The sequence below is a fragment of the Caretta caretta genome, chromosome 28, assembly GCF_965140235.1.
Source record: "Caretta caretta isolate rCarCar2 chromosome 28, rCarCar1.hap1, whole genome shotgun sequence".
NCBI lineage: Eukaryota > Metazoa > Chordata > Testudines > Cheloniidae > Caretta > Caretta caretta.
Window position 1 is genome coordinate 14,881,649 of NC_134233.1, and position 21,856 is coordinate 14,903,504.

At 51.6% G+C, this 21,856-nt stretch overlaps 1 protein-coding gene and 1 long non-coding RNA gene across 8 annotated transcripts in view; one reads left to right on the forward strand and one right to left on the reverse strand.

The window, feature by feature from the left end:
- Positions 1-21,856, forward strand: part of LOC125628634 (uncharacterized) — a 99,009-nt gene that overhangs the window by 49,928 nt on the left and 27,225 nt on the right. The window lies entirely within an intron of this gene.
- LOC142070337 (uncharacterized) lies at positions 228-4,832 on the reverse strand. The gene is made up of 2 exons (XR_012666295.1): positions 2,409-4,832; positions 228-2,359 (listed from the first exon to the last, which is right to left on the reverse strand). It is a non-coding gene; the product is annotated as an uncharacterized LOC142070337 (long non-coding RNA).

Below are 21,856 nucleotides of genomic sequence, written 5' to 3' on the forward strand. Positions count from 1 at the left end.
ATTTTTCTCCCTCCTCATTCAAACAACCTTTTATATGCTTGAAGTTGATGAAAGTTTCAAAGGGGAATTCAAATGGATCAAAAACAGAGTATTATAACCCGGGGTTCTTTCAACCCAAAGCTCTAGGTAACTTTATTCTGTGCCAGGTGGTGTCAGGAAATAAATCCGTGGAGACATGGCCACCCAACCAATAACTTGCTGGCACAAACAATACAATACAAGAGGGGTCTCAGTTAAAGCTTTATTTTATTGAGTCTCAAGCACTTACACACATCTGCAACATGCGAGGAAAACACCCCCAACCCTCGATAGTTACCAAAGTGTGGTGTGGCTCTCAAGCGGTGCATTGGCCCATCTTTCAGCTGCCCTTGGGAATCCTAAATTGTATCCATGAAGAGATCCCGAAGAGTCCAAACCTCTCACCGCTTCTTTATCCTTGTTGGTAGACAATGACATATCAAGCAAAAAAAACCAAACCATGTTCGGTAAGCCATTTCAAAAGCTAAGTGAGAGGTTTTCTCTGCTTGCTAATTAGCCAGATGTGTTCCTGTAAATTTTGCATGTCTTGAGGCCCTGACGGACACCTCTGAGAGGGCAAATGTAGACAGGCCTCTTGCTTTTCTCCTAAAACATAGGCCCCAGCACATCCAACAGCGATTTCATCAGGGAGGGACGTAGGTGCAGGCAAAGTTTGAGCCAGAGGCTCCCTTCCTTCCTGGCTTTGTCATGCATGGAATGGGTTCCCTAGGGAGGTGGTGGAATCTACTTCCTTTGAGGTTTTTAAGGTCAGGCTTGACAAAGCCCTGGCTGGGATGATTTAGTTGAGGTTGGTCCTGCTTTGAGCAGGGGGTTGGACTAGATACCTCCTGAAGTCCCTTCCAACCCTGATATTCTATGATTGTATGATTCTCTGCTAAGCTGCACTCCCTCAAAAAGGCCCACAAGTTTTGGCTGCTGTTAGCAACACGTATGATCATCAATTTTTCACTATTGGTACTGATCCATCAAAATCTCCCCATACAGTGGGATCGTTTGGAGTTTAAATCCCAGTTTCCATCTATTGGTAAAGCCACTTCTGGGAAGTTTGGCTGTTTTTTCTCCCTATATGAGGATGCCAAAACTTTGCGAAATAACATAACTCAATAATGACAGTGCTGAGTGAAGCAGGTTTGAATGGATCAGTGGAGAACATGATGGGAGAATCTCTTGCCCTGATTCCGAGTCATCAGATGTAACCTGCTCTGGAATTTCACTTGACTCTTTCATTTTCATGTCGTCTACCTCTCTGCAATGTGGGTTTCTCTCTTTCTGGGCTGTTTGGTCACCCACATGGCGATTACTTTAGTTTGACAGGATGTTGCTCAGATTTATTGGAGACTTTGAGACAAATGGCTATTTGCTAAAATGATTTCTCACTTTAGTTTGGCTTTCCCCCCACCCCTGCATGATGACATGGAGAAAATTCAAGCGCAGTTCAGTCAGTAGGAGAGAATGCGCCAATCTACTGGACATGCTAACAAAAGAAAGAGCAGTGATTTAAAATCTCCACTTGGAAATGGTGAACAACAGCAGACCCCAAACTGGAACTAACTGAAGGAAGTGCAGATGATCCCAGAGGAGTACTAGTGTTTAATTCACTATTAGCTCAGATGATCTGGGAAGAGAATTCCACAGTAAGTGACTTGGCACTAGGCAAAATGTTCATATAGTTGGTTCCAAAAGCATTTGTAACCCTACAGAAATCTCTCCTAGCTGATCCAATGATATGGGAAATGCTGCCCTTCATAATGCAAATGTGGAGGAAATAGAAGTAAGGGTTTTTTGTTGAATTTACTCTTTGTAGGTGAGGCAAATTTGTATAAAATGAGATCAGTGTATAAAATGAAATAGTTGCAGAAAAATAACTTTTTTAATAGAAACTCCAGCTTTGGTAACTTACAGAGATCCCGACCCAGGCCTGTATCTAGTCCCTAGCCTAGATCTGTGCCACCAAATAAAAGAAACACTGGGCATGTTTAGGAAAGTGACTCTTCACTAACACTGCTGAGATTTCAAGTGGTCTGGTAAGGGTTCTACTTCAGAGAAGTGTAAATTTACCCTCACCAAGGGCAAGGATTTGGAAAGAACTGGCATAGAAACAATATGCACACAGTTCTTGGTTTTCACCCACTAAAGGTAGCTATGGTGACCAATGACGCAAGGGAAATTGAACTAAGGAATGGTGTTCTAAAAACAGTGTCACTGATTACAGTCCCAAAAGATGTCATGGTTAGCCTGAGAACAATCATCCTTCACTGTTTGGATTCAAAATTTCATGAGGCAAAGAGAGAGAGAGAGTCCTTTGGAGGATATTCCTTCCCTGTGGATCCCAAACTGGCTGCCTGAGTGGGTAAAAAGGATTTTCATGCTCTGGAAATAACCAAAGAGGGGACTGAATGTGTCGGGCTCCGATTTCAGGCTCTAGGATGCATGAATATTGAGTCCTGATTCTGTTTTTGTCTCATAAAGCTTGTCTGCACTTAAAAATGCAGCATTCGTGGAGCTGCACCGCTTCTTCCTGGGGGAATTCTGCGCTACTGCGGATGCACAGAATTCATCTGTCTCACATAATTTTGTATTTTCCTGCCTAAAAATCATTTTGCCTCAGATATGCTGCAGTTCCTCCTTTTCCCCACCAGAGGCCAATGGTGGGCAAAAGTCGGAACTTCAGCACTTCTTAGGCAAAACGTATTTTAGGCAGGAAAATACACGGTTTTATGTCCAGTGCTGCAGAATTCCCCCAGGAGTGGGAGTTCATCACAGCACACTGACCGCAGAACCAGGTTAGGACAGAGGGGGGTACACAGGGCTACCGAGGGGTCACAGATAGGGGTTCAGAATGGCTAGTGGGGAGGACAGGCTGGAGCATGAGGTAGTGGGGTGACAGCGTTTAGCCTAGGGATGGAGGAGGGGACCCATGGGGATGAGGAGTGTGGGGACAGGGTCAGACATGCCTGAATGGAAGATGCTTGGGGTCAGCCAGGGTCTGCATGGGGGAGGCTTCCCAACACCCTAACAATCCCCCCACACACACACAAACAAAAACTTCCCACCCACACCTAACACCCTCCAGGTTCACTCCTAGGCTCCCTCCCTCTCTCTCTGCTCCTCCGTTACCCCCGACTCCCCCAAGCCTTTGCACTGCTTCTGACAGGTGCAGGAAATACAGCTCTGTATTGTAATTTAAATGAATTGCACAAAGTTCTGTGTTAATATGCCTCGTAAGGAATCTATCTGCAAAAAAAAGAAAAAAATTATCAGATTTTTTTTCTTTTTTTTTTTTTTGGTCTGTATTGTTACAGACATACTTGTTGACAGATCTTTTGAAACTCAAGTTGCAGTGGTGGAGGTTTAGGTTGGATATTAGGAAACACTATTTTACTAGGAGGGTTGTGAAGCACTGGAATGGGTTTCCTAGGGAGGTGGTGGAATCTCCTTCCTTAGAGGTTTTTAAGGTCAGGCTTGACAAAGCCCTGTCTGGGATGATTTAATTGGGGATTGGTCCTGCTTTGAGCAGGGGGTTGGACTAGATGACCTCCTGAGGGCCCTTCCAACCCTGATATTCTAAGATTCTATGAAATTACCAAAATAATTGTAACTGACATGATTATATTGTACTATTTTGACAAATAAACTATGCAGAATTTTCAAATATTGTGCACAGAATTTTTGATTTTTTTGGTGCAGAATTCCCGCAGGAGTAACCACTGTGGTGCTTTAATGAAGAAGCTCTATGCTGAAAGAAGAGAGCTCTCATGTTGGCTTTGTTAATCCACCTCCCTGAGAGGCATTAGCTTTGCCAGCAGGAGAAGCTCTCCCACCAACCTGGCATTGTCTGTGACGGGTTAGTTCTGTATAACTAGGTCGCTCAGAGATGTGGATTTTTCACACCCATGACCAACGTTAGTATACCGATCTAGGACTGTAGTGTAGATCAAACCTTAGTTTTTTTTCTTGTGTTTTATGTATTTGCATCTCTTCTCCTCTACCTCCATCTACTTCAAAAGATTAAAAAATGTGAAAATACAAGAGAGGGGTTTTTTTGCACAGTGCAAACATTCCCACAGAGGAGACCCCTTCCATCAATGCATATGGCAGAAAATCAAGAGAGATATGAACTCACAGAAGTGGGACCAAGTTTCAGAGGGGCAGCCGTGTTAGTCTGTATCCACAAAAACAACGAGGAGTCTGGTGGCACCTTAAAGAGTAACAGATTGATTTGGGCATAAGCTTTCGTGGGTAAAAAACCCACTTCTTCAGATGCATGGAATGGAAAACTGGAAAGTGGGACTTGGAGGCTCCTATGTCGTGACAAACCACAACTTGGTTTCACTTGGTGGCAATGAGGATCAAAAGAAAACGAACGTATATGACAAGTTTTTGTGATCTTTGAATGTGTGATTGTTAAGGCTGCGAGTCTGTCAGGGAGGTCACGGATTCTGTGACTTTCCGCGACTTCTGCAGTGGCTGGTGCTGGCCCAGGGCAGTTTGGCTGTGTGGGAGGGGGCTCGGGGCTAGGGGCAAGGGTTTGGAGGGGACGCTTACCTGGGAGTGGAGGCTGCAACTCCTAGGCAGCGGAGGGGATCTCCGCCCAGCGCCATCAGGCCCCATCCCCACCGCTCCCATTGGCTACAATTCCTGGCCAATGGGAGCTGCGGCAGCCGGCGCTTGTGGCGGGAGCCGCGGAGGGGCTCCTGCCCTGGCCCCTGCCTCCACCACCTAGAAGCTGCAGGGTCGTGGAGCCGGGTAGGGAGCCCCGCCAACCCTCCCTCCCCCAGCACCAGCCAGAGTCCTGGGTCGCACGTCATGGCCCGCCCTCCCCAGTATCAGCGCGGCTCCCCACCGCACGCCGCGGCCTATCTCCCCCCCCCGGCCCGTACCAGCAGGGGTCCTGGGCCATGTGCCGCAGCCCAGCCTCCCTCTTCCCCAGCACCAGAGGGGGGCCCAAGTCACCTCAACCCCCTCCCCCAGCACCCGTGGTGCCCCAGACCATTGCACTTTGCAGTGCACTCCCGCCCAAGTTTTAGTCACAGTGGGCAGTTTTAGTAAAAGTCCTGGACAGGTCATGGCCCATGAATTTTTGTTTAGGGCCCGTGACCTCTCCAGGACTTTTACTAAAACTACCCACTGTGACTAAAACGTAGCCTTCGTTAGCGTTACCAATGTTGCCTGATTTTTGGGGGGCTGTTTATTATTGTTATAGACTTGCCAGTTGATCGGAGCAGAGGGTTTTCGTCCCAGAACCAGGCTACACAGAATCAAATGTCGTGAGTTCCAACAGTTTGCAGGTGTAACCCATGCACCTCCTGGGTGTGGTGCTCTGTCCCATCTGGTGGCACGGAGACCACTTAGAGAGAGAAGAATGAGTCTCCTCTACAGCCTGAGCAAACAGCCCATTGGCTTTTGGCTCATGGGGTGAGGCTGATGCACTAAGCTCCAGAGGTCCGAGGTTTGATCCCGCCCGCCGATGACCGGGATCTGTCGGCATTACACAAGGACCCTTGGGAGCTGTGGCAAGAACACTCGCGCTGAGGACAAAACAAAGCCTCGGAGACTTTTATTAAAATAAATGGGAAAGTTATCAAAGCTCCAAACCACAAAATCAAAAGGAAATAATACAGTTCTGGGGGTATTATAATATCATTTTATAAAAGCTTCCTCTATTAACATACTCACTCCCTTCCTTGCGGACCCGGTGGTAAGAGTCAAAGGACCAGCCTCGTCTCTGGCTTGCCAAATGAGTCCGATGGTCCAGGTTCCTCAACGCTCGACACTGATGGTGAATAATAGAGCTGAAGGGTCAGCAGCTGAGTAGCTAAATTAACAGCTAAAAGACTCAAAAGATAAAGATGAAAAAGCCAAGAGCTGGAAAAAGCTAGCGAGAGCGGCTTCCGCTTGGTGGTCTGCCCTCTTCTGGGGTCTGAGCACTCTGAATGTTCATGCCAGTGCCCAACCTTCCATGCCCAAATCTAATTTCCTCACCCCCATAATATTGGGGTGCACTTATCCTATAGTCTAATATATTCATATATATTAATGCCAATGAGCTCATTCTCGAAACCTGTTGCTCAAACCAGTTTCTGTTCGTTACCTCCATGTTCTGGCGGTGTACCTTGTGGTTACCGTTGAGTCCCAAATTTCTTAACTAAACGTGTTTAGTTACCCAAAATCTCAAAGGGTAACTGTTAGGCCAGTTATCTATGCCAAAGGTCACAAGTCAATACAGGATACAGACCTGTAGGATCCTTGTGTTACAGCCAAACATCACACAATAGTCCTATATAAAAATATAAGCCAAATATAATCAAATAAACGAACAATAAAGGCAGGATATAAAGAAGCAAGCCAGCAGGCTAGCCCTATGGGATAAACCAATGAAAAGGAAATTAAAGATGAAGTTATGGGTGAAAGAGTAAGATAACTCCCCCCCCTCCCCTTCAGTGTAGGTAATCCACCTCCCCTAGCGGCAGTAGCTTGGGCCTCTGGAATGATGACCGAAGCATGAAGGGGCATATGAACGTTTAGCATATCTGGCACGTAAATACCTTGCAATGCCAGCTACAAAAGTGGCATGCGAACAGCTGTTCTCACTTTCAGGTGACACTGTAAATAAGAAGCGGGCAACATTATCTCCCATAAACATAAACCAACTTGTTTGTTTTAGCAATTTGCTGAACAAGAAGTAGGACTGAGTGGACTTGTAGGCTCTAGTTTTACATTGTTTTCTTTTTGAGTTCATTTATGTAACAAAAAAAAGCTACATTTGTAAGGGCAGGTCTAGACTCTGGGGTTAAGTCGACCTAAGCTACACAACTGTGTTACGCAGCTAAGTTATTCACATAGCTGTAGTCCAGTGGTCTCAAACACGAGGCCTTTCAGGGAAGGGGTTGGAATGAGGGCAGGGAAGGGGTAGGAAAAGGCAGGGCAGGGGCGGGGCCTCATGGCAGGCGCGGGGCCAGGGGCAGCCGGGGGGGCGTGTCAGTGATGTGGCCCTCTGGCCAATGTACTAGTCCTCATGTGGCCCTTGTGGTCATTTGAGTTTGAGACCCCTGCTGTAGTCGCTGTATCTTACTGCAGTGTCTACACCACACTGAGTCGATAGGAGAAGCTCTCCCGTCAACTTACGTTATGCTTCTCGTTCCGGTGGAGTACCGGAGTTGACGGGAGAGCGACCGGCGGTCGATTTAGCGGATCTTCACTAGACCTGCTAAATCGACCCCCGGTGGATCAATCACCATATAGAATCATAGAATATCAGGGTTGGAAGGGACCTCAGGGGGTCATCTAGTCCAACCCCCTGCTCATCACTGAGCCACGGTAAGTGGAGACAAAACTTAAGTTGCACTTTTACAATAAAGAGATTGCACGACAGTACTTGTATGAGGCGAACTGAAAAATACAATTTCCTCTATCTTTTTTACAGTGCAAATATTTGTAATAAATACTATAAAATGAGCACTGTGTACTTTGTATTCTATGCTGTAATTAAAATCAATATATTTGAAAATGTAGAAAAACATCCAAAAATATTTCTAATCAATTTCAATTCGTGTTCTATTATTGTTTAACAGTGCGATTAAAATGGCATTTCATTTTTTTAATCATTCATTTTTTGAGTTACCCGTGAAGAATTGACAGCGCTAATAAAATACACTGCATTATCATCTACTACTGCTGTTGGACAATGAGGCCGAACACAAACACATCCCCTTCCTGCCAACACAACAGCTGACTTCTGTTCAGGGAATATATCCCTAATTTTGACAAGGATGGACTTTTCAATTCTTCTATTTCAGCTGTAACATAACTCAGTTTGTTTGCCAATACCGCTTTGTTAGCAGCATCCAGTACTCCAACTCCTAATCCAGTTCCACCCAAAGTAGTTTCCAATACACCCCTTGGTGTCCTTTTTCAAATGGATTTTTCAATATACATCATTTCAGCCATGCTGCCCACCCCTTATGGAGACTTTGTACATATGGGGCACATTGAGATACAACCTTGGACACATTTAACCCGGTGAGGTCCAGCTCAGTTTTGCTTTAGAGATCGTATTGGTGATTTAATAACTTCTCCCCTATGATCCAATTTTACCACATGTGGTCTGTTCAGTGAGTGTCTCCTTGATTTTTGCATATCAGGTTCAGTAGCAATTATTTCAAAATGTAATTTTACCCAGATGTTTTGCAATATATATTCACCGAGTTGGGGAGGGATATTATGAAAATTAGTCAGACACGGATATTGTAATGGAACTTTAGGTTGGTGTTTAGTACATTCACGGCCCTGAGTTTCTTTAATCCATTCAGGGGGCTCCATTTCTCCTGTATCCCAGATATTCACCTGCCAAGGTGCATTGGGGCAGTTTCCTGACGTTTGCAATTGTTGTCCTGGGGGAATAGTCAGTGTGCTGGGCCTTGATTCTCAGATTTGTACCAACATTGTACCATCATCCAGAATTCATTTCTCCATACATTTACTGCATGAATGTCGACAGGCCAGCGAATAGGGTTGGCTAGCAGACAAACAACACGCAACACACAACACACACAAACACACACACGACAGAAGCTTCTTCATTATGGTGCCCGGGTTACTTGTGTTCTTCTACTGGCTCCAGCCTTTCCTTGGAACTCTGAAAGACAAAAACATTTCCCCCCCCCACCCCCGCCTTCCCCTTGGTGGGGCTAATTAGAGGTTACTGCTTGAAATCCCCTTTCCATGGAACCATTTTAACTTTGGCTTGTTTAGCCTCTGTGACCAGATGTCTCCCTGGTATACTGTTGGGCTGGCTTTTTTCACAGAGTTCAGTGGGCCTTCCCATTTCATGCCCACGGAATGATCTCGTTCTGCACATTTTCAATCCAACCCCTGCTTTCCAACCTCCCACTAAATCGGCTTTTTTACCCAGCTTTTTTACATTAAGGCCCAATTGTTCTGCTCTTTTCTTGCGGGTTTCTGTTAATGCCTCCAAAAGGGACTGGATCCTTTGGTTATTTAGCACTCTGGGTTGCCACCCATCTGGAATATCTACATCTAGCCACCCTTTTTGGGGTGTTCTCATGTCCCTTCCTGTCCTTGCTACAAAGGGACTGCAACCATGACTCGCTCGGACCAACCTTAAGGCCGTTAGAATCATAGGCAGTTTTTCATCCCAATCTTCTCCATTTTCTTTTAACATTTTTCTTAAAGCATCCTTTAGAGTGTGGTGAGTTTGTTCCACTTGTCCTGAGGATTGGGGGTGTCCTGCAATGTGGAACCTTTGCTTAACGCCGAGTATGTTACATAGTTCCTGCAGAGTTTTCCCAACGAAGTGTGGGCCTTGGTCCAAATTGATTTTTTGGGCAGCGCCCACGGGCTAACCACCACATTAAACGATTGGCTGTAGTCAAAGCTGTGTTGGTTTTTATTGGGATGGCTTCTATCCATTTTTTAAAGGGATCTGCAATCCCCAAACAATACTTGTTATTTCGCGGGTGACTAGTAGGGGTCCAATATTGTCTATCTGTAACCGGGCCCACGGACCCTCCATCCTTTGGTGAGCAATGGGACCCTTTTGTACCTGAGGGCCTGCATTGACCATAGCACATTGCAAACAAGTATTACACCACCGCTTTACATCTTCCTTTAGGGTGGGCCACCACCCTGTGTCTTTGATCCTATCCAGAATTTTGTCCACTTCAAAATGCCCTTGCTCATGCACATACTGAATCAATTCAGTCCTGACTTTCTTAGGCACTAACCACCTTTTAGGCTGTTCCCCAAGATCTGAGTCATGCTCAGTGACCCACACTGCCCCTCCAGGGTCTTTATGTACATGCCATTTTCCTAGGAGAATTTTTTGCTTCAGTAATCATTCAATTTCATCGTCCCCATCCTGTAGGGCTTGTAGAGCCAACATCTCTGGGCTTGTCACCTGCTTTTGTGCTCTGGTTACTGCTTTGATTACCTTCTCTTCCTTGCCTTGTGTTAACATGGTCGCTTGTTTGGCTAACACATCTGCCCTGTTATTCCAAAATCCATCCTCACTCCCTGGTTTCTGATGTGTTTCCATGTGTTACATAACTGTCTCCCTTTCTTCACACCACCACTTGCTCCCAGTACTGTTCACAAGCTACTGGCTTTCCATCTCCTGGGCACATACCCCTAGCTACCCAGATGGGTAGTCACACCACTACGGCTCTGCACACCTAGTCCGAATCGGTAAAAATTGCCAGGGCGGCTTCCTGATCCTCAAACTGTAACACCTTAATATCACCACCACTTCTGCAGCTTGTGCTGCGTGTGGCTTTACTGGTCCCTTTAGTTCCTGGTTGGTATTTACCTTTACAGCTCCAAGTCCTGTCTTAGCTCTCCCAGCACTAGAATAGCTAGACCCATCCACGAACCAGATTTGTGCATTTTTCTCGAGCTTTCTGTAGGGGGAGTCCTGATTTCACTGGCCACTCCACCTTTTTATACTTTGGGAGGGGGCACTCATGCTCCTGCCCTTGCACTTTCAGGGCACATGGTACAGGGGATAGTACCTTTCCCTCTTCTAGTTACCCCTCGATTTACAAGGGCCAGAGTCCATTTTACCAACGTAGGATTAGATACCTGTCCCTCCTGCACTTTTCCCGATACTATGTATTTTAACGGGGAATGTATGGTCTGCACTATGATGTTGGATCCTACAATTATATATTCCCAATGCAGCAAGGCCCACACCAAGGCCACGCACTCTCTTTTTTTACACAGCGTGTAAAATTCTGCTCAGTGTAATTCAGTGTTTTGGCTCTACAGACCCCGAGTTGTAATTGCCCCATGCTTTGCTTCTGTAATAGCACTGCTCCCAGTGCTACAAACCATACTAGCCAGTGGCGGGATAAATGGTTCTCCCACCTTTGGATCCGAGAGGGCTGGGGCCTGGGACAAGTCCTGTTTCAGAGTCAGCGATGCCTTTGCTTGATAAGGTCCCCACTCCAATTGCCCCCCTTTCTTTAGGAGAAAATACAGTGGATGACTCTCGTCAGCATACATTTCAATAAAATCTCTTGAGAAGTTTACAGTTCCCAAAAGGGCTCTTAAGGATGCCCCATGAGTAGGGGCGGGAAGTTTTCAGTTCCACCCAGTGTGCCGCTGGGGTTTGTCCTTCCTTTTCCAATATGACCCCTAAATATTTTACCTCTTGCTGTACCAATCGGGCCTTGGCTCTGCTAGCCTTGAATCCAGTGTCTTGGATGATCTGTAATACCTGCTCAGTGATCCTACCAACCTCCTCCCTATTGTCCCCATGCACCAATATATCATCAACATAGGAAATTACCCTATTTTGGGCTTCAGGTATCAATTTGTCCCACATCTTAACCACATGGGAGGGACAAATTGCAGGTGCATTATGAAAATCCTGGGGGACCCTTGTAAAACAGAACTGTTGTCCCCTGTAAGTGAACCCAAATTTGTGCCAAGACTCAGGGCGTTAGGGAATGGCAAAGAAAGCACTTGCTAAGTCTACTACTGAGAACCACTGTGCTCCTGCATCAACTACTTCTTGGTACTTGGCCACCCCCAGGGCAGTGGCAGGGGTTACTGCAGTTAATGCTCTAAAATCAACTGTCATTCTCCAGGTCTTCCCATCCCATTTCAGCACAAGCCAAATCAGGGCATTATTTGCACAACGACACCCTGTTCTAACAAACGTTCTATGGAAGATTTTATTCCTTCCTCTGCCTCCTGAGGATACCGTTTTGACACCGTGGAGTGGGGTCAGGCCCTTGGATTAAAACTCAGCATCCATTTTCCCACACTCCGATTTATTTTCAGCCCATACCCCAGGAAACTTGTCCACCCATGGGTCCCCTTCTTCAGCTTGCCCTCCTTCTGAGGCCTTTACCGCCACACACCTACGTACAGCATTACTGGAGGGGGGGTGAGTGTTTCTGCTGGCTCGTCACTATTTGCCCATAGGAACCCAATGGCTAAATCCACAATGAGTCTCCCCTCATTAAGGTAAGGCGTTCCCAATATTCCATCCTCCTTACCCCTATTCCCAATTTGATCCTGCTTCTGAACACATCACTTTACCCATGACTCCCGATTCCCTGGGTGGGTCAGGATCGGTCTCCCGATAAATGTTTTCATGGTCTCCCCTGTATACGATACTAGTTGTCTCGAATTTTCTGTTGCCGGGAAGCCATTGCTCGCCAAGCACACATACGGATGCACTGGCGTCAATTAGCTTAGCGGGGCATGTTGCTTTTCCTAATCTCCCCATTATTGCCCCTACAATGGGATGCCCCCATTTGTCAAACTGTAGGTGGGCCACTACCTCGGAGGAGTCCGGGAAGGCGGGCACCGCTATCAGGGTGGCACTGATGATACAGGGTCCATTGTGAGAGTTACAGGAACCCGTCAGTCAATTCCTTTTGCCTCTCTAACTGGACAACGCTCTACAATAACTCACTTGTGGGCTTCCAATTGCCATCACGTGCTTCCTCCATGCTTCCACTCTCAGTCCCTTCATACAGCCTCTGTTTCGCATCTGATATCCATATCCACTTCCCTTTCTTGCTCCTCAGGTGCCCATTGCACCTCCCTGTCCTCTTCCTCTAACATGCCATACTGCACTGGGCCCCTTTCTCCGCCCGGCTCCTCTTGTAGAGCTGGGGGCCCGCTGATGGCAAAAGTTACTGCCTGGACAGGTTCAGTTCTCCTGTCATTTCCTTTCCTAGCTTGTCTCAAAAAACAAACAACCGCTCAAAAAATATCTTATTGTAACTCAGGGTGCCTCCTACCTGGATCTCTGGATCCTAAAATCACCTTTATTTCCGAATTCAGTCTAACAATGTAGTCTTAAAAGCTAATGTGTTGAAATCAGGGGCAGTTCCAGTTATCATTGGTACAATCCCAGCAGCTATGGCCAGGACCTCCTTTTTAACAACACACAATTCCAGGGATTCACAGGGGCCCTGTTCTGTTACGTGGAACAACTTCCCCAGTTCTCAGGCCGATATCACTACCTTCGTTACTCCCTTTACCCAGTCTCGGCCAGTAGCAAGAACACCGTTTGCGTCTAACCGCTCCCCAATGATCTTTATTACTGCCCAGTCAGTACTGCCCGGGCTAAAACCTCATAGCCTGCCGACCTCCAACCAGGTCACGAGAACCCCTTCACCATCCAGTCCAGACACATATCCCTATCAAAGGGTCTGAATGAGGACCTGCTATGGGGTAACACTGGAAACCTCTGTGATACTTTGCCTTGCTGTTGCTGTGTATCATTTGGCTCAGACTCAGCAGGGAACCAACTGCAGGAGTTTAGAGTCCTAGATTCAGACAGTCTAAGGCCAGAGGGGAGGACTGTGATCCTCTAGTCCAGTGGTTCCCAAACTGGGGTTCATGAACCCCTTGGGGGTTCGCAAAATGTTACAGGGGGTTCCAGGGAAAAAATTCCCTAATGGTGGACAGAGCTGTCCCGAGGGACCCCGGGCAGCACGGGGCCAGCAGCCCGGAGCCCCTGCACTTCCAAGAGCTGAGCAGCTCAAAGCAAGCAAGCATCTCTATCACACTGAGGACATTTAAACTCCAAGACACCTTTTAAGAAATGGAAAGGGAGGTGGATTTTTTTTTTTTTTTTTGCTGTTTTTAAAATTCAATAGGCAGCTCGTATGGTTTTTAAAATTATGACAAAGAACAAGTTTAAGCTTCGTTGTAAGGTGCATTGTTTGCCTGGACCGCTCAAGCCCTGAATGCTTGTGTAGGGGGAAATCTTTACGTTGGCTTCTTGAAGCCCTTCGGGCTGCTTCACATCTGATGCTCCTGGAGGAAACCTAGGAGCCTCCTCTTACAACAGGCGTATTCAAAGCGATACAAGCTGCCACAGTGAGATCTGGGAAGAGTGTGGCCGTTTTCAGAATGTAATAAAATACTGTAATGATGAATGATAATAAAATAGTGTGTAATAAGAATGTTGTAAAAACAAAGTTTGTATTTCCAAGATCACGGCTTTTAGCATTTATACTCAGGTAAAGGAGAAAATCCCGGGAAACATTCATTATTAGGAGGGGGCTCGCGAGACTTGACATTTTAGTGAAACGGGTTTGTGGGTTGTTAAACTTTGGGAACCACTGGACTAGTCCGACTGCCGGTGGGATACAGGCCACGGCATGCCTGGAATTCATGCCTGGATGAACTACAGAGGCATCAACCCACAGCCACCCCCCGCCTCCCCCACACAGCCCCCCCAGCCACCCCACCTCCCCCACAGCCCCCCCGCCTCCCCCACACAGCCCCCCGCTTTCCCCAGCCACCCCGCTTCCCCCACACAGCCCCCCCCATCCCCCCCGCCTCCCCCACACAGCCCCCCGCTTTCCCCAGCCACCCCGCTTCCCCCACACAGCCCCCCGCTTTCCCCAGCCACCCCGCCTCCCCCCCAGCCCCCCTGCCTCCCCCACACAGCCCCCCGCTTTCCCCAGCCACCCCACCTCCCCCACATAGCCTCCCCCAGCCATCCCGCCTCCCCCACACAGCCCCCCCGCTTTCCCCAGCCACCCCGCCTCCCCCACACAGCCCCCCGCTTTCCCCAGCCACCCCGCTTCCCCCACACAGCCCCCCCCAGCCACCCCGCCTCCCCCACACAGCCCCCCCAGCCCCCCCGCTTTCCCCAGCCACCCCGCCTCCCCCACACAGCCCCCTCCAACCCCCCCACCTCCCCCACACAGCCCCCCCGCTTTCCCCAGGCACCCCGCTTCCCCCACACAGCCCCCCCAGCCACCCCGCCTCCCCCACACAGCCCCCCCGCTTTCCCCAGCCACCCCGCTTCCCCCAGCCACCCCGCCTCCCCCACACAGCCCCCTCCAACCCCCCCGCCTCCCCCACACAGGCCCCCCGCTTTCCCCAGCCACCCCGCTTCCCCCACACAGCCTCCCCCAGCCACCCCGCCTCCCCCACACAGCCCCCCCGCTTTCCCCAGCCACCCCGCTTCCCCCAGCCACCCCGCCTCCCCCACACAGCCCCCTCCAACCCCCCCGCCTCCCCCACACAGCCCCCCCGCTTTCCCCAGCCACCCCGCTTCCCCCACACAGCCTCCCCCAGCCACCCCGCCTCCCCCACACAGCCCCCCGCTTTCCCCAGCCACCCCGCTTCCCCCACACAGCCCCCTCCAACCCCCCCGCCTCCCCCACACAGCCCCCCGCTTTCCCCAGCCACCCCGCTTCCCCCACACAGCCTCCCCCAGCCACCCCGCCTCCCCCACACAGCCCCCCGCTTTCCCCAGCCCCCCCGCCTCCCCCACACCGCCCCCTCCAACCCCCCCGCCTCCCCCACACAGCCCCCCCAGCCCCCCCGCCTCCCCCACACAGCCCCCCGCTTTCCCCAGCCCCCCCGCCTCCCCCACACAGCCCCCCCCAGCCAGCCTGCCCCCCCATAGCCCCCTGCCCATCCCCCCACACATTCACTCCCCGGCCACGCCCCCATCCCCTGTGACCTGCGGGGCGGCGCGGGGCTCGGCGGGTCACGAGGACGCGCCCGGCGCCACGTTCGCGCCGCTGCTCCACCCGCCCTAACGGATCAGCGCCACCTCGCGCGGGCTGGGACGAGGTCACGGCTCGCGGCGCGGCGCCAACCGCCCTCCGGGGGCCCCCCCAAGGGAGCCCCACGGCGCGGCACGCGCGACGTCACTTCCGGGCTGCTCCCGGCGACCTTAGGGCCCCGCCCCCGCTCCCCGCGCTCGGCAACGAGCCTCGCGCGCGCGGCCCCGCCCCCGCCCGGGGTCCCTGCCCTCGCCCCCGGGAACTGACCCCGCTCGGCCGCCGTAGCTGCGCTGGGCGCCTTCCCCCCCCACGGGTGCCCCCCAAACCCCCCCTCCCCGAGAACTGACGACCCCTCCCCCACGGCTGCACCCCCAAATCCCCCCTCCCCGAGAACTGACCCCCCCTCCCCCACGGCTGCCCCCCAAATCCCCCCTCCCCCAGAACTGACCCCCCCTCCCCCACGGCTGCCCCCCAAACCCCCCCTCCCCGAGAACTGACGCCCCCTCCCCCACGGGTGCCCCCCAAATCCCCCCTCCCCCAGAACTGACACCCCCTCCCCCACGGGTGCCCCCCAAACCCCCCCTCCCCCAGAACTGACACCCCCTCCCCCACGGGTGCCCCCCAAACCCCCCCTCCCCGAGAACTCACGACCCCTCCCCCACGGCTGCACCCCCAAATCCCCCCTCCCCGACAACTGACGCCCCCTCCCCCACGGCTGCCCCCCAAATCCCCCCTCCCCGAGAACTGACCCCCCCTCCCCCACGGCTGCACCCCAAACCCCCCCTCCCCGAGAACTGACGCCCCCTCCCCCACGGCTGCCCCCCAAATCCCCCCTCCCCGAGAACTGACGCCCCCTCCCCCACGGCTGCCCCCCAAATCCCCCCTCCCCGAGAACTGACCCCCCCTCCCCCACGGCTGCACCCCCAAATCCCCCCTCCCCGTGAACTGACGCCCCCTCCCCCACGGGTGCCCCCCAAATCCCCCCTCCCCGAGAACTGACGCCCCCTCCCCCACGGGTGCACCCCCAAACCCCCCCTCCCCGAGAACTGACGACCCCTCCCCCACGGCTGCACCCCCAAATCCCCCCTCCCCGAGAACTGACACCCCCTCCCCCACGGGTGCCCCCCAAATCCCCCCTCCCCGAGAACTGACCCCCCCTCCCCCACGGCTGCACCCCCAAATCCCTCCTCCCCGAGAACTGACACCCCCACGGCTGCACGCCAAATTCTCCCCAAAAACTGACACCGCCACGGTGCACCCCCAAATTCCCCCCAAAAAACTGACACCCCCACGGGTGCACCCCCAAATTCCCCCTCCCTGAGAACTGACACCCCCACGGCTGCACCCCAAATTCTCCCCAAAAACTGACACCCCTGCTATAATTGGGCTGGGTGTCTCCCCACCCTCAAATTCCCGCCTCCCGAGAACTGGCCCCGCTCGCCCACCATAGCTGCGCTGGGTGTCTCCCCACCCGCACGCATGCACCCCCAAATTACCCCCCAAGAACTGACACCCCACCCCCACGGGTGCACCCCCAAATTCCCCCCTGAGAACTGACACCTGCCCTCCCTCCCCCCCGCTGTAATTGGACTGGGTGTCTCCCCACTGCCAAATTCCCCCTTCCTGAGAACTGATACCCCCCTCTTAAATTTTCTTCTTAGAATCATAGAAGATCAGGGTTGGAAGGGACCTCGGGAGGTATCTAGTCCAACCCCCTGCTCCAAGCAGGACCGATCCCCGACTAAATCATCCCAGCCAGGGCTTTGTCAAGCCTGACCTTAAAAACTTCTAAGGAAGGAGATTCCACCACCTCCCTAGGCAACGCATTCCAGTGTTTCACCACTCTCCTAGTGAAAAAGTTTTTCCTAATATCCAACCTAAACCTCCCCCACTGCAACTTGAGACCATTACTCCTTGTCCTGTCATCTGCTACCACTGAGAACAGTCTAGAGCCATCCTCTTTGGAACCCCCTTTCAGGTAGTTGAAAGCAGCTATCAAATCCCCCCTCACTCTTCTCTTCTGCAGACTAAACAATCCCAGCTCCCTCAGCCTCTCCTCATAACTCATGTGTTCCAGTCCCCTCATCATTTTTGTTGCCCTTCGCTGGACTCTCTCCAATTTATCCACATCCTTCTCGTAGTGTGGGGCCCAAAACTGGACACAGTACTCCAGATGAGGCCTCACCAATGTCGAATAGAGGGGAACGATCACGTCCCTCGATCTGCTGGCAATGCCCCTACTTATACATCCCAAAATGCCATTGGCCTTCTTGGCAACAAGGGCACACTGCTGACTCATATCCAGCTTCTCGTCCACTGTCACCCCTAGGTCCTTTTCCGCAGAACTGCTGCCGAGCCATTCGGTCCCTAGTCTGTAGCGGTGCATTGGGTTCTTCCGTCCTAAGTGCAGGTCTCTGCACTTGTCCTTGTTGAACCTCATCAGATTTATTTTGGCCCAATCCTCCAATTTGTCTAGGTCCCTCTGTATCCTATCCCTCCCCTCCAGCGTATCTACCTCTCCTCCCAGTTTAGTGCCCTCTGCAAACTTGCTGAGGGTGCAATCCACGCCATCCTCCAGATCATTAATGAAGATATTGAACAAAACCGGCCCCAGGACCGACCCTTGGGGCACTCTGCTTGATCCCGGCTGCCAACTAGACATGGAGCCATTGATCACTCCCCATTGAGCCTGAAGATCTAGCCAGCTTTCTACCCACCTTATAGTCCCTCCCCTGCTGTAATTGCGCTGGGTGTCTCCCCACCCCCACGAGCACACCCCCAAATTGCTCCCCTCGAGAACTGACACCCCCACATCCCCAAATTCCCCTCTGAGAACTGACACTCCCTCCCCACTATAGTTGCTCTGGGTGTCTCCCGCACCCCCACAGGGGCACCCCCAAATTCCCCCCCCCCCAGAGAATTGACACACACCCCCCAGCCTGGGAGGCTTTGTCTTCTGGGGGCAGGGGATTGGGGGGCTGGGCTGGGCAGGATCAGTCTGGGGTCGCGGGATGTCTTTTACCCCCCAGAATAGCGAACCAACTGGCATAGGAGATTGCCAGTCCGTACAAGGATTTTTACGACCTCTCTCTATCCAGGGTAGCACCCTACGACCGGAGAGTAGCGAACATCCTTCCTATACTTAAGGGAGTGGAAAATTCATTGAGACCAAGGCCAGCAGGGACTGTGACGGAGGCCCACCCTACTCACTCCTGGGCAGCACCTCCTTGGGGTGCAGGTGGAGAATTAGCTCACCAACTCTATGGAAAACCCGAGGGTCAGTTGTTGGCAGGGGGGCGCTGAAGATGCAGAGCCTAAGGGGGCCCGTAAGGTGTAAATCCGGCCCTGCTGCTGAGGGTTGCCAAACCTCCAGTTATCCTGGAGTCTCCAGGCGATGAAGAGCAAATCTTTAATTAAAAATTAGGGATGAAACCTCCAGGAAAACCAAAATTGGCAACCTTAAACCTGCCCATTTCCTCTCTTTAAAGAGCCCACTCAGCTCCTTGCCCAGCTGGATTTCATCCGCAATTAGACCCTAGCAGCCCAAGGCTTTCCTCCAGGTGCAGCCTCTAGGTTAATTGGCCTAATTAACGCCTTTTCGGGGGGAGGCTGTGTGGAGTGGACACGCCATAGCAGGACCTTCGCAATCCTCTAGTCTGACCCCCTGTATCACACAATCATTCCTGGAGCAGAAACACGTCCAATCTTGATATAAAAATTGCCAGGGATGGAGCATCTACCGTGACCCTTGGGAAATTGTTCCAGTAGTTAAATAGTCTCACTTTAAACAATTTGTGCCTTATTTCCACTCAGAAGTCATCTGGCTTCAATTTACTAGACTGAAAAGCCCAGTATTAAATATTTGTTCTCCACGTACCTCAAGGGCGGGCAAAATACAGGCCGGATCCGGCCCATCTAACATTTCTGTCCCGCCTCCTCTGCCCCCTTGGGATCTCTGAGTCCGAGCTGCTAAAAGCCGCACAGTGCAGCGGGGCTCAGGCAGGCTGCCTGCCTGCCATGGCCCCACGCCGCTCCCGGAAGCAGCTGCTGGCCCATCTCTGCAGAAACCGGCCAAAGGGAGCTGCAGGGGTGGTGCTTGCAGGTGTGGGCACGGCCGGGAGCCGCCTGTGGCAAGCACCTCCCGGCCAGAGCCTGCACCCCTGCCCCAGGTCAGACACTCCCCCTCCCCACACCCAGATTCCCTTCCAGACCTCGCACCCTCTCCATTAATATCATAGAAGTGCGGCTGGTGACGACTTACCAACATTCATGGAGTGGCCCCCCCCTGCAAAAATTATTGGCCACTCCTGACGTAGGTACTTCTAGATTATAATCAACTCACCCCTTAACCTTTTCTTCGGCAAGCTAACTAGATTGAACTCCTGAAGTCTCTCGCGCTCAGGTCGGTTTTTTAATCCTTTCGTCATGGCTCTTCTCTGACTCCTCTCCAATGTATCCACGTCCTTCCTGAATTTGGGCCCCAGATCTTTTTCAGAGTCACTGCTTCCCCGGAGAGTCCCCCATCCTGTAAGTATCACTGAGGCTCCTTGTTCCTAGCTATATATAGTTACATTTTAAGAGGTATTAATTTGCATATTGTTTGCTTGCACCCAGTTTATCAAGCACTCCAGATTGCAGTGACCCTCCTCTCCATTGTTTTCCACTGCCCCAGTTTTTGTGTCCTCTGCAAACTTTCTCAGTGATGATTTTCTTTTCTTCCAGGTCATTGATTAAATATATTAAATAGCATTGGGCCAAGAACCAATCCCTGCAGGGCCTCACTGGAAACACCCTTAGTCCCTGTCACGGAGCGTGTGTGTGTGTGGGGGGGGGGGGGGGGTCAGGGCCCTGCACCCCCCACTTCCTGCGGTTCACTTTGACTCTCAGCCAGCCAGTAAAACAGAAGGTTTATTAGACGACAGGAACACAGTCCAAACCAGAGCTTGTAGGTACAGACAACAGGATCCCTCAGTCACGTCCATCTTCGGGGATGGGGAGCCCAGACCCCGGTGCTGGGCCTCCCTCCGTTTCCCCAGCCAGCTCCAAACTCAGACCCCCGTCCTTTGGCCTTTGTCTCTTTCCCAGGCCAGGAGGCCACCTGATCTCTTTGTTCCACAACCCCTTCAGTTGGCACCTTGCAGGGGAGGGTCCCAGGCCATCAGTTGTGAGGAAACAGGGTGTCGGCCATTCTCTGTGCAGACCCCTGCCCTCTAGGGCTCTGCAGCAATCACACCCCCTTATCCCACCACCAAGAGACTTAAGAAATGCATAGGGGAAACTGAGGCACACACACAGCATTCGGAGAAAATATTAACAGTCCCACTTCGTCACAGTCCCCATTTACTGTTACATTTTGTGACCGTTCATTTAGCCAGGTTTTAATCCATTTCATGTGGGCCGTTTTCATTTTGTAGCACGCATTTTGCAACCAAAATGTGTGCTACCCAGTCCAACACCTTACAGAAGTCTAAGTCCATTCTCCTAATGCTATTACCTTTGTCAACTAAACTTGTCCTCGCCTCAAAAAAGATCTCAGGTTAGAGTTTTCCACAAACTCGTGTTGATTGGCATTAATTACATTGACCTCCTTTAGTTCTTTATTAATGGAGTCCCATAATATACTGGCATGGTACCGCACGGGATGGGTGTCATAGAACGCTGAACCGTATCGCGCTGGTCAGCCAAGTGGTGCTTGACTGGCCTCCCGCCGGATCAGGGACACCCAGCGTGTAGCAGGACTTGGCCACAACAGGGCTTGGGAAGAACCAGGGTGGGGGAGATGTGAGGATGCTCCCCGCCCCCCCCTCCCCCCAGACTCCCAGCTTTTCCCACAACCCCATGAGAAGCCGTAATCAGCTTCAGGTTACTCAGGGGAAACTGAGGCACGGAGGGGCAAACATCCCCCAAAGTGAGACACCGAGGATTAGAACCCAGGCATCCTGGCTCCCATTCCCCCAGCCCCGTGCTCTAACCACTAGACCCCACTGTCGTCCCAGAGCCAGCAGAGAACCCAGGAGTGAGCCAGGACCTGGACTGGCGCAATGCCCCATGGTGGCCTCTAGTCCCCTCCTGTTCCTTTCATGTCCTTGCAATAGGCACAGGGCAGCCCCATCTCCTCCCCCCTCGAAATGGGAGCAGGGGGCGATCAGACCTTGAAAAGGCCCCAGGGCATCATCGGCCCTCCAAACCTCCCCTCTGCATGGGACCCGTGCTCCAGATTTGTTAGCAAGATTAAGGGGGATGAGAGAGACAATGCCAGCTAGGCACCCTCCCTCATAGACAGAACCCAGGAGTCCTGCCTCCCAGCC